The following is an 11815-nucleotide window of genomic DNA, read 5'->3' on the forward strand; positions in this document are numbered from 1 at the left end:
ATCCCATTCCTTTAAGAATCCTTTGCTTCATCAGCTGGGAATCCACCATGGTTCTATATACTCCTCTATGCGTTGGCACAGGTAACTGGCTTGTTCCAAGAAGTATGCCGCAGAGCTTTTCAATTAACCAGTACGTTGAAAATTATTTGCAGGTTTTCAGCATTTCACCCTAATTGTAATACCGTTTGTATGTGCCTCCTGAAACCCAAGATGGCTGCCACGGACATAACTATGCTGAGGTGTAGCCGACTCGGTGTTGCCTATTTTTGTCAGCGGAGACTAACAAGAAGCCATTCTAAGTATAAGCCCACCGTCATTTTTCCATTGTTAAAAAATGCAGGGAAATTTTGCAAGTTAGCTTTATAATTAGTAGCTGGAGGGTACGTTTTTTTTTTTTTTTTCCATCGGGTCGGTGTCGATGGGGGGGTCAGGCCCTCTATAAATTTGCTGGTTTGTTTTTATTATCCCCAGAGAGGGGAAGTCGGCATTTGATGGCAGCTGAAAAGTGCGGATACTCTTTCAGAGAATTAAACAGCATTCACATGGTCATCCCGTTCCTTTAAGAATCCTGGAAGGGCGCGGTGGCTCACGCCTGTAATCCTAGCACTCTGGGAGGCCGAGGCAGGTGGATCGCTCGAGGTCAGGAGTTCGAGACCAGCCTGAGCAAGAGCGAGACCCCGTCTCTACTAAAAATAGAAAGACATTATATGGACAACTAAAAATCTATATAGAAAAAATTAGCCGGGCATAGTGGCGCATGCCTGTAGTCCCAGCTACTCGGGAGGCTGAGGCAGTAGGATCGTTTAAGCCGAGGAGTCTGAGGTTGCTGTGAACTAAGCTGACGCCACAGCACTCACTCTAGCCTGGGAAACAAATTGAGACTCTGTCTCAACAAAAAAAAAAAAAAAAAAGAATCCTTTGATTCATCAGCTGGGAATCCACAATGGTTCTATATACTCCTCTATGCGTGGGCACAGGTACCTGGCTTGTTCCAAGAAGTATGCCGCAGAGCTTTTCAATTAACCACTACGTTGAAAATTATTTGCAGGTGTTCAGCGTTTCACCACAATTGTGATAAGGTTTGTATGTGCCTGCTGAAACAACAAGACGGCTGCCACGGACATAACTATGCTGAGGCGTAGCTCACTTGGTGTTTCCTATTTTGGTCAGTGGAGACTGACAAGAAGCCATTCTTTTAAGTATAATCCCACCATGATTTTTCCATTGTTTAAAAATGCAGGGAAATTGTGCAAGTTAGCATTATAATTAGTAGCTGGAGGGTACTTTTTTTTTTTTTTGTGGTGTCGGTGTGGATGGGGGTGCAAGGCCCTCTAGATGTTCACTGGTTTGTTTTTATTATCCCCAGAGAGGAGAAGTGGGCATGTTGTTGGCAGGTGAAAAGTGCGGATTCTGTTTCAAATAATTAAACAGGATCCGCATGGTCATCCGCTTCCTTTAAGAATCCTTTGCTTCATCAGCTGGGAAACCACCATGGTTCTATATACTCCCGTATGGGTGGGCACAGGTGACTGGCTTGTTCCAAGAATTATGCCACAGAGGTTTTCAAATAAAAAGTACATTGAAAATTATTTGCAGGTGTTCAGCGTTTCATCATAATTGCGACAACGTTTGTATGTGCCTTGAAAACCAAGATGGCTGCCACAGACATAACTATGCCGAGGCGTAGCTGACTTGGTTTTGCCGATTTTTGTTAGCGGAGACTGACAAGAAGCCATTCTTCTAAGTATCATGCCGCCATCATTTTTCCGTTGGTTAAAAATGAAGGGAAATTTTGGAACTTAGCATTATAATTAGTAGCTGGAGGGTACGGTTTTTTTTGTGTGTGTGGGCGATGTGGATGGGGGGGGTCAGGCCCTCTGTCAGTTCGCTGGTTAGTTTTTATTATCCCCAGAGAGGAGAAGTGGGCATGTGTTTGGCAGGTGAAAAGGGCGGATTCTGTTTCAGAGAATTAACGATGATCCCCATGTTCATCCCGTTCCTTTAATAATCCTTTAATTCATCAGCTGGAAATCCACCATGGTTCTATATACTCCTCTTTGCGTGGGAACAGGTAAGTGGCTTGTTCCAAGAAGTATGCCGCAGAGCTTTTCAATTAACCAGTAAGTTGAAAATTATTTGCAGGTGTTCAGCGTTTCACCATAATTGTGATAACGTTTGTTTGTGCCTCCTGAAACCCAAGATGGCTGCCACGAACATAACTATGCTGAGGCGTAGCTGACTTGGTTTTGCCTATTTTTGTTAGTGGAGACTGACAAGAATCCATTCTTCTAAGTTTCATCTCACCATCATTTTTCCATTGTTTAAAAATGCAGGAAAATATTGCAAGTTAGCATTATAATTAGTAGCTGGAGGCTATGGTGTTTTGTTTTTTTTTTTCCTGTGGGGTCGGTGTGGATGTGTTGGTCAGGCCCTCTGTCAGTTCGCTGGTTTGTTTTTATTATCCCCAGAGAGGAGAAGTGTGTATTAGTATGGCAGGTGAAAAGTGCGGATTCTGTTTCAGAGAATTAAACAGGATCCGCATGGTAATCCCGTTCCTTTAAGAATCCTTTGCTTCATGAGCTGGGAATCCACCATGGTTCTATATACTTCTCTATGCGTGGGCACAGGAAACTGGCTTGTTCCAAGAAGTATGCCTCAAAGCTTTTCAATTAACCAGTATGTTGAAAATCCTTTGCAGGTTTTCAGCGTTTCACCATAATTGTGATAACGTGTGTATGTGCCTACTGAAACCAAATATGGCTGCTACGGACATAACTATGCTGAGGCGTAGCTGACTTGGTGTTGCCTATTTTTGTCAGTGGAGACTGACAAGAAGCCATTCTTCTAAGTATCATCCCACTATCATTTCTCCATTGTTTAAAAATGCAGGGAAATTTTGCAAATTGGCATTATAATTAGTAGCTGGAGGGTACTATTTTTTTTGTGGGGTCGGTCAGAATGGGTGTTCAGGCCCTCTGTCAGATCGCTGGTTTGTTTTTATTATCCCCAGAGAAGAGTAGTGGGCATGTGTTTGGCAGGTGAAAAGTTCGGATTCTGTTTCAGAGAATGAAACAGGATCCGCATGCTCATCCCGTTCCTTTTGGAAACTTTTGCTTCATCAGCTGGGAATCCACCATGGTTCTATATACTCCTCTATGTGTGGGCACAGGTAACTGGCTTGTTCCAAGAAGTATGCCGCAGAGCTTTTCAATTAAGCAGTACGTTGAAAATTATTTGCAGGTTTTCTGCGTTTCACAATAATTTTGATAACGTTTGTATGTGTCTCCTGAAACCCAATATGGCTGCCAAGGACATAAGTATGCTGAGGCGTAGCTGACTTAGTGTTGCCTATTTTTGTTAGTGGAGACTGACAAGAAGCCATTCTTCTAAGTATCATCCCACCACCATTTTTCCATTGTTTAAAAATGCAGGGAAATTTTGCACGTTAGCATTATAATTAGTAGCTGGAGGGTACTTTTTTTTTTTTTTGTAGGGTCAGTGTGGATGGGTTGGTCAGGCCATCTGTCAATTCACTGGTTTGTTTTTATTATCCCCAGAGAGGAGAAGTGGGCATGTGTTTGGCAGGTGAAAAGTGCGGATTCTGTTTCAGAGAATTAAACAGGATCCGCATGGTCATCTCATTCCTTTAAGAATCCTTTGCTTCATCAGCTGGGATTCCACCATGTTTCTATGTACTCCTCTATGTGTGGGCACAGGTACCTGGCTTGTTCCAAGAAATATGCTGGAGAGTTTTCAAATTAACCAGTACGTTGAAAATTATTTGCAGGTTTTCAGCGTTTCACCATAATTTTGATAACGTTTGTATGTGCCTCCTGAAACCCAAGAAGGCTGCGACGGACATAACTATGCTGAGGAATAGTTAACTTGGTGTTGCCTATTTTTGTTAGTGGAGACTGACAAGAAGCCATTCTTCTAAGTATCATCCCACCACCATTTGTCCATTGTTTTAAAATGCAGGGAAATTTTGCAAGTTAGCATTATAATTAGTAGCTGGAGGGTACGGTTTTTTTGTGTGTGTGGTCCATGTGGATGGGGGGGGGTCAGGCCCTCTGTCAGTTCGCTGCTTAGCTTTTATTATCCCCAGAGAGGAGAAGTGGGCATGTGTTTGGCAGGTGAAAAGGGCGGATTCTGTTTCAGAGAATTAACGATGATCCCCATGGTCATCCCGTTCCTTTAATAATCCTTAACTTCATCAGCTGGAAATCCACCATGGTTCTATATACTCCCGTATGGGTGGGCACAGGTTACTGGCTTGTTCCAAGAAGTATGCCACAGAGCTTTTCAAATAAAAAGTACATTGAAAATTATTTGCAGGTGTTCAGCGTTTCATCATAATTGCGACAACGTTTGTATGTGCCTTGAAACCCAAGATGGCTGCCACAGACATAACTATGCTGAGGCGTAGCTGACTTGGTTTTGCCGATTTTTGTTAGTGGAGACTGACAAGAAGCCATTCTTCTAACTATCATGCCGCCATCATTTTTCCGTTGCTTAAAAATGAAGGGAAATTTTGGAAGTTAGCATTATAATTAGTAGCTGGAGGGTACGGTTTTTTTTGTGTGTGTGGTCGATGTGGATGCGGGGGTCAGGCCCTGTGTCAGTTAGCTTGTTAGTTTTTATTATCCCCAGAGAGGAGAAGTGGGCATGGGTTTGGCAGGTGAAAAGGGCAGATTCTGTTTCAGAGAATTAACGATGATCCCATAGGTCATCCCATTCCTTTAATAAACCTTTAGTTCACCAGCTGGAAATCCACCATGGTTCTATATACTCCTCTTTACGTGGGAACAAGTAACTGGCTTGTTCCAAGAAGTATGCCGCAGAGCTTTTCAATTAACCACTACGTTGAAAATAATTTCAGGTGTTCAGCGTTTCACCATAATTGTGATAACGTTTGTTTGTGTCTCCTGAAACCCAAGAAGGCTGCGACGGACATAACTATGCTGTGGAGTAGCTGACTAGGTGTTGCCTATTTTTGTTAGTGGAGACTGACAAGAAGCCATTCTTCTAAGTATCATTCCACCACCATTTTTCCATTGTTTTAAAATGCAGGGAAATTTTGCAAGTTAGTATTATAATTAGTAGCTGGAGGATACTTTTTTTTTTTTTGTGGGGTCGGTGTGGATGGGGGTGCAACGCCCTCTAGATGTTCACTGGTTTGTTTTTATTATCCCCAGAGAGGAGAAGTGGGCATGTTCTTGGCAGCTGAAAAGTGCGGATTCTGTTTCAAAGAATTAAACAGGATCCGCATGGTCATCCGCTTCCTTTAAGAATCCTTTGCTGCTCTCGGATCAAAGATGGCGGAGTGGTGGTGACGGCCTGAATCTGCGCTCCCGGGAAGGAAGGCATCGATCCGGACCTGCCACAACGCTAGAAGACCGCTCCCACACAGGAACAGCGGTGTGAATCCACGGAGAATCAGCGTGGGACAAACAGAGCGAGTGAGGTCTGAGGTGAACGAAAATTGGGAACGCGGGACAGACACTAGCCAGCGGAGCGCGGGTCCGATACACCCGCCCCCAGCCGGGGCGGGTGCAGCCTCTCGGGAAAGCGGCTAGCCCTCCGCTCCCAATTGAACAGAGCCCTGACCCAGGCCAGCGCAGAATCACTGAGGGATACGTGGCGCATTGGAGACAGGAGGCTTTTTTTGAGAAATTACCTTAGAACCTGGGGGATCTCAGCTGAGACAGCGCTTGGCGAGGAGGGACGGATCTGCCCCAGGGCAGAAAAACACAAAAGACTCCCGGACAGCAAATAGCGTTGTACCCCGTGCTGCCTTTTTCGGCAGTTCTCCAGCCGGTCACCCCCGGTGTGTGTCCTTGCTGGCCAGCCCCTGGGCAGTGGCGGTCTCTGCCTGCCGGGGAGCCGGTCCCCTCCGGCCCCGGAGCTTGGCAGGCGCCATCTTGAAAGCGAGAGCGAAACGGCTCGGGAGCCAAAAAGTGCCCAGCGGCTCTTTCTGCCCGTGCTGCCTTTTTCGGCAGTTCTCCAGCCGGTCACCCCCGGTGCGCGTCCTTGCTGGCCAGCCCCTGGGCAGTGGCGGTCTCTGCCTGCTGGGGAGCCGGTCCCCTCCAGCCCCGGAGCTCGGCAGGCGCCATCTTGAAAGGGAAGGCAAAACCGCTCGGGAGCCAAAAAGTGCCCAGCGGCTCTTTCTGCCCGTGCTGCCTTTTTCGGCGGCTCTCCAGCCGGTGACCCCCCGGTGCGCGTCCTTGCTCGCCAGCCCCTGGGCAGTGGCGGTCTCCGCCTGCCGGGGAGCCGGCCCCCTCCGGCCCCGGAGCTCGGCAGGCGCCATCTTGAAAGGGAAGGCAAAACCGCTCGGGAGCCAAAAAGTGCCCAGCGGCTCTTTCTGCCCGTGCTGCCTTTTTCGGCGGTTCTCCAGCCGGTGACCCCCTGGTGCGCGTCCTTGCTCGCCAGCCCCCGGGCAGTGGTGGTCTCTGCCTGCCGAGGAGCCGGTCTCCTCCAGCCCCGGAGCTCTGCAGGCGCCATCTTGAAAGCGAGGGCGAAACCGCTCGGGAGCCATAAAGTGCCGAGCGGCTCTCTTTGCCCGGCGCCCTCCGCTGGTCTCTGAACCAACGCCAGGAGTGCGGGATATGCCAGGGCCGCGCTCGGGGTGAAGGGGCAGAGCTGCGCTAAGGCAAAAAAAAAAAAAAAAAACACGAACAAGAAGAATAGGCTCGCCGAACTGTATATTTTATTCTTGGTAAATTTCTTCTGGGTTTTGTTTGTTTGTTTGTGTTTGTTTTTGGTTTTTTTGGGTTTTTTCTTTTTTTTCTTTCCTTTTCTTTTCTTTTTCTTTTTTTTTCCGGCGGCGGCGGACAGCCTCGGCGGGCACCTTTGCCCTCTGGGCCTCTGGCTGCCGCGCCTTTTTGAGCGCGGAGGTTGGATCCCCACCACCCTCGGAGCTGTGCGGGCGCGCAGACGCCATCTTGAAATCCACTGCGAAAGCGCCCGGGACCCAGCCGGGCGGGCGTGAAGGGGCGGAGCTGCGCTAAGGCGTAAAAACAAAAACATCTAATGGCCGCTCCAGACCCAGCCGAGCGGAAGTGAAGGGGCAGAGCTGTGCTAAGGCGTAAAACAAACAAACAAACAAAAAAACATTGAGTCGCTGAATTATATACTTCAGATTTGTGTATCTTTCTGCCTTGCGGTGTGGTGAAGTGCTATGTAGTTTGTTTTTGTTCATTTTTGTTGGCGTTTTTGGTGTTTTTTGGTTTGGCTTTTTGCGTTTCTTTTCTTTTTTTTTTTCTTTTTTTCTTTTTTTTTTTCTTTTTTCTTTTTCTTTCTTTCTTTTTCTTCTTTTTTTTCTTTTCTCTTTCGTTTTCTCCTCTTTCTTTTCTTTCTTTCCTTTTCTTTTTTCTTTTTTTTCTCTTCTCTTTCTCCTCTCTTTTTGCCTTCTAACTGGGGACCCACGGTGAGCTTCGGAACGGGCCAGGTCCCTGGCTCTGGTACATACCGGATCCTGAGTAGTCACCCCCAGGGCCGGAGATCTGCGGGCACGCAATTGCCACTCTAGGGCCCACAGCCAAGTCACTGCAGAGCAATAGGGTACCAAGAGGCTCCCTGGACGGCCCTCTCCCCTGGTCCATGGACCTTATATAGGATCCCTGCCTAAGTGTAAACACTGAATACTTCTCCAGAAGCGAGAGTGTGGAACCTGATCCCTGGGGACATTGGGCCAAGACAGACTTTTGCCCGTGGGAGCTACAGCAACTGGGGCACTGAGCAAGCAAAGTCACCTTCCTCTCCCCATAGCTAGTATCTTGCCGGCAGATAGAGTCAGAAACCTCCCCTATAGAGGAAGAACCAAAGGAAAACAAACAAACAAACAAACAAAGAGAATTTCGGTCTACTATTAGTGTGGACCCTGCCTGCCTTCTGAAAGACCACAACACAGTGTCCTAACTCACCAAAGCGGTCCTGGATCACTCCAATCCTCTAGGATTGGACCCATCGGAAGCAGTCCCCCAACGGAAACAGAAAAATCTCTGAACAATACACAACAGTCTCCCCCTCTTGCCAAAAGAAGCAACATACCTAGACTGTTTCACAGCCTAAGAATAGAGCACAAAGAGTCCTGTTAACCAGACTAAACCTATAAGCAAAGATCCAACGACAAATCTAGATGGGAAGGGCCCAGCGAAAAAACACGGAGAGCAAAAAGAATCAAATGGAAAGCTCATCCCCAAAGAGAAATACCAGCTCCCAACCATTTGACACAAACCAGACTCAAAACACCAACATGTCACAGGAAGAATTCCAATTATGGATTATAAACAAGCTGAATAATATACAAGAATCAATGGATAAACAACACAAGGAAAACACAAAAAAAATACAGGATTTGGAGGAAAAATTCACTAAAGAAATTGAAATATTGAAGAAAAACCAAACTGAACTCCTAGAAATGAAGAATTCACTCAGAGAGCTACAAAACACTGTGGAAAGTCTCAAGAGCAGGGTAGATCAAACAGAGGAAAGAATCTCAGAAATTGAAGATAACTCCTTCCAACTAAATAAGTCAGTCACAGAGATAGATCGAAAAAGTAAGAGAAATGATCTGAGTCTTCAAGAAATGTGGGATTATGTGAAGAAACCTAACTTGAGAGTTATTGGCATTCCTGAGGGTGAAGAAGATAACAAGCAAGGGTTGGACAAGCTATTTGAAGACATAATCGAGGAAAATCTTCCAGGCCTTGCCAATACTCTAGACATACAGATTCAAGAAGCTCAAAGGACCCCTGGGAGATTCATAGCAAATAGGAAAACACCACGCCACGTAGTCATCAGGCTGACCAAAATATCCACTAAAGAGTCACTTCTCCGAGCTGTAAGGAGAAAGAAACAAGTAACTTACAAAGGAAAACCCATCAGAATTACGCCAGATTTCTCAGCTGAAACCTTACAAGCAAGAAGAGGTTGGGGCCCCATTTTCACGCTTCTGAAACAGAATAATGCCCAGCCTAGAATCTTGTACCCAGCTAAGCTAAGTTTTCTATACGAAGGAGAAATCAAGACATTCTCAGATAAACAAAGGTTGAGGGAATTCACCAAGACAAGACCAGCCCTCCAAGAAGTACTCAAAAGAGAATTATACACGGATCAGCACAAGAAAGATCCACAAATGTAAAACTACTCAAGAGCTAAAGATGAAATTCCAGATACCACAATGGCCCAGGAGAGAAAACATCACAATGAAGTTCTACCCAACAAGCTGAACAAAAAACTGTCTCACCTATCAGTTTTCTCAATAAATGTGAATGGCTTGAACTCCCCGCTCAAGAGACATAGACTGGCCCAATGGATAAAAAAATACAATCCAAGTATCTGCTGTCTTCAAGAAACTCACCTAACCTGCAAAGATGCATTTAGACTGAAAATAAAAGGATGGAAATCGATATTTCAAGCAAATGGTAACCAAAAGAAAGCTGGTGTGGCAATCTTAATTTCCAATAACTTAGCTTTCAAACCAACAAAAATAATAAAAGACAAAGATGGCTACTACATACTGATTAAAGGCACAATTCATCAAGAAGCCATGACTATACTCAATATATATGCACCCAACCTAGGTGCACCTAGATTCATAAAGCAAACCCTACTAGATCTCAACCAAATGATAGATAACAATACTGTAATAGCTGGAGACTTTAACACCCCACTGACAGTACAGGACAGATCCTCTAAACAGAAAATAAACAAAGACATAATGGACCTAAATAGAATGCTAGAACAAATGGGCATGGCTGACATCTATAGGACATTCTACCCAAAGTCCACAGAATATACATTCTTCTCATCAGCTCACGGGACATTCTCTAAGATTGACCATGTCCTAGGACATAAATCATGTCTTCAAAAATTCAAAAAAATAGAAATTATACCATGCATCTTCTCAGATCACAGCGGAATAAAAGTAACAATGATCACAAACAGAAACCCTCACTCTTACTCAAAGTCATGGAAGCTAAATAACCTTCTCCTGAATAATTATTCTATAAAAGAAGAAATCAAGATGGAAATCAAAAATTTCTTTGAATTAAATGACAATGGAGATACAACTTATCAAAATCTATGGGATGCAGCTAAAGCAGTCCTGAGAGGAAAATTCATATCCATAAATGCCTATATCAAAAAGACAGAAAACATGCAAATAGACAACCTAACGAATAGACTCAAAGAACTGGAGAAAGAAGAACAGAACGATCCCAAACCCAGCAGAAGGCGAGAAATTACTAAGATCAAATCAGAACTAAATGAAAAGGACAACAAAGAAACTATAAGGGAAATTAATAAAACAAAAAGTTGGTTCTTTGAAAAGATAAACAAAATAGACACACCTCTGGCTAGACTAACCAAGAGCACAAAAGTAAAATCTCTAATAACCTCCATTAGGAACATGAAAGGAGAAATCACAACCGATGCTACAGAGATACAAGATATCATCTATGAATTCTACAAAAATCTTTATGCACACAAACTGGAGAACGTGGAGGAAATGGACAAATTTTTAGAAACACATAGTCTTCCCAGGCTCAACCAGGAAGAAATAGAGTACCTGAACAGACCAATATCAAGAACTGAAATTGAAACAGCAATAAAAAACCTTCCCAAAAAGAAAAGCCCTGGTCCAGATGGGTTCACACCTGAATTTTACCATACATACAAAGAAGAACTGGTGCCCATCCTACATAAACTATTCTCCAATATTGAGAAGGATGGAGTTCTCCCTAACACGTTCTACCAAGCCAATATAACATTAATACCAAAACCTGGAAAGGACACAACAAAAATAGAGAACTACAGACCAATTTCCCTCATGAATATAGATGCAAAAATTTTCAATAAAATACTAGCAAATCGAATCCAAGTACTTATCAAAAAAGTAATCCACCATGACCAAGTCGGCTTCATCCCCGAGATGCAGGGGTGGTTCAACATACGTAAATCTATAAATGTAATTCACCACATAAACAGAAGCAAAAACAAAAACCATATGATACTCTCATTAGATGCAGAAAAAGCATTTGACAAAATTCAACACCCTTTTATGATAAAAACGCTTAACAAAATAGGCATTGATGGAACCTACCTAAAAATGATACAAGCCATATATGACAAACCCACAGCCAACATCATACTGAATGGGGAAAAACTGAAAGCACTCCCACTTAGAACTGGAACCAGACAGGGCTGCCCATTGTCTCCATTACTTTTCAACATAGTATTGGAAGTCCTTGCAAGAGCTATCAGGCAAGAGAGCAGAATCAAGGGAGTCCAAATAGGGAAGGAAGAGATCAAACTCTCACTTTTTGCTGATGATATGATGTTATATCTGGAAAACCCCCAGGATTCAACCAAGAGACTCCTGGAATTGATTAACGAATACAGCAAAGTCTCAGGCTACAAAATTAATATACACAAATCAGAGGCATTTATATATGCCAATAACAGTCAATCGGAAAACCAAATTAAAGACTCAATACCTTTCAAAATAGCAACAAAGAAAATAAAATATCTAGGTATATATCTAACTAAAGAGGTAAAGGACCTCTATAAGGAAAACTATGAAACACTGAGAAAAGAAATAGCAGAACTTGCAAATAGATGGAAAAATATACCATGCTCGTGGATCGGAAGAATCAACATTGTTAAAATGTCTATACTACCCAAAGTGATCTACAGATTCAATGCAATCCCTATTAAATTACCAACATCATTCTTTACAGACATAGAGAAAATAATTATACACTTTGTATGGCATCAAAGAAGACCCCGTATAGCAAAAGCAATTTTAAGCAAC

The sequence above is a fragment of the Eulemur rufifrons genome, unplaced genomic scaffold (genome assembly GCF_041146395.1).
Source record: "Eulemur rufifrons isolate Redbay unplaced genomic scaffold, OSU_ERuf_1 scaffold_124, whole genome shotgun sequence".
NCBI classification, from domain to species: Eukaryota; Metazoa; Chordata; class Mammalia; order Primates; family Lemuridae; genus Eulemur; species Eulemur rufifrons.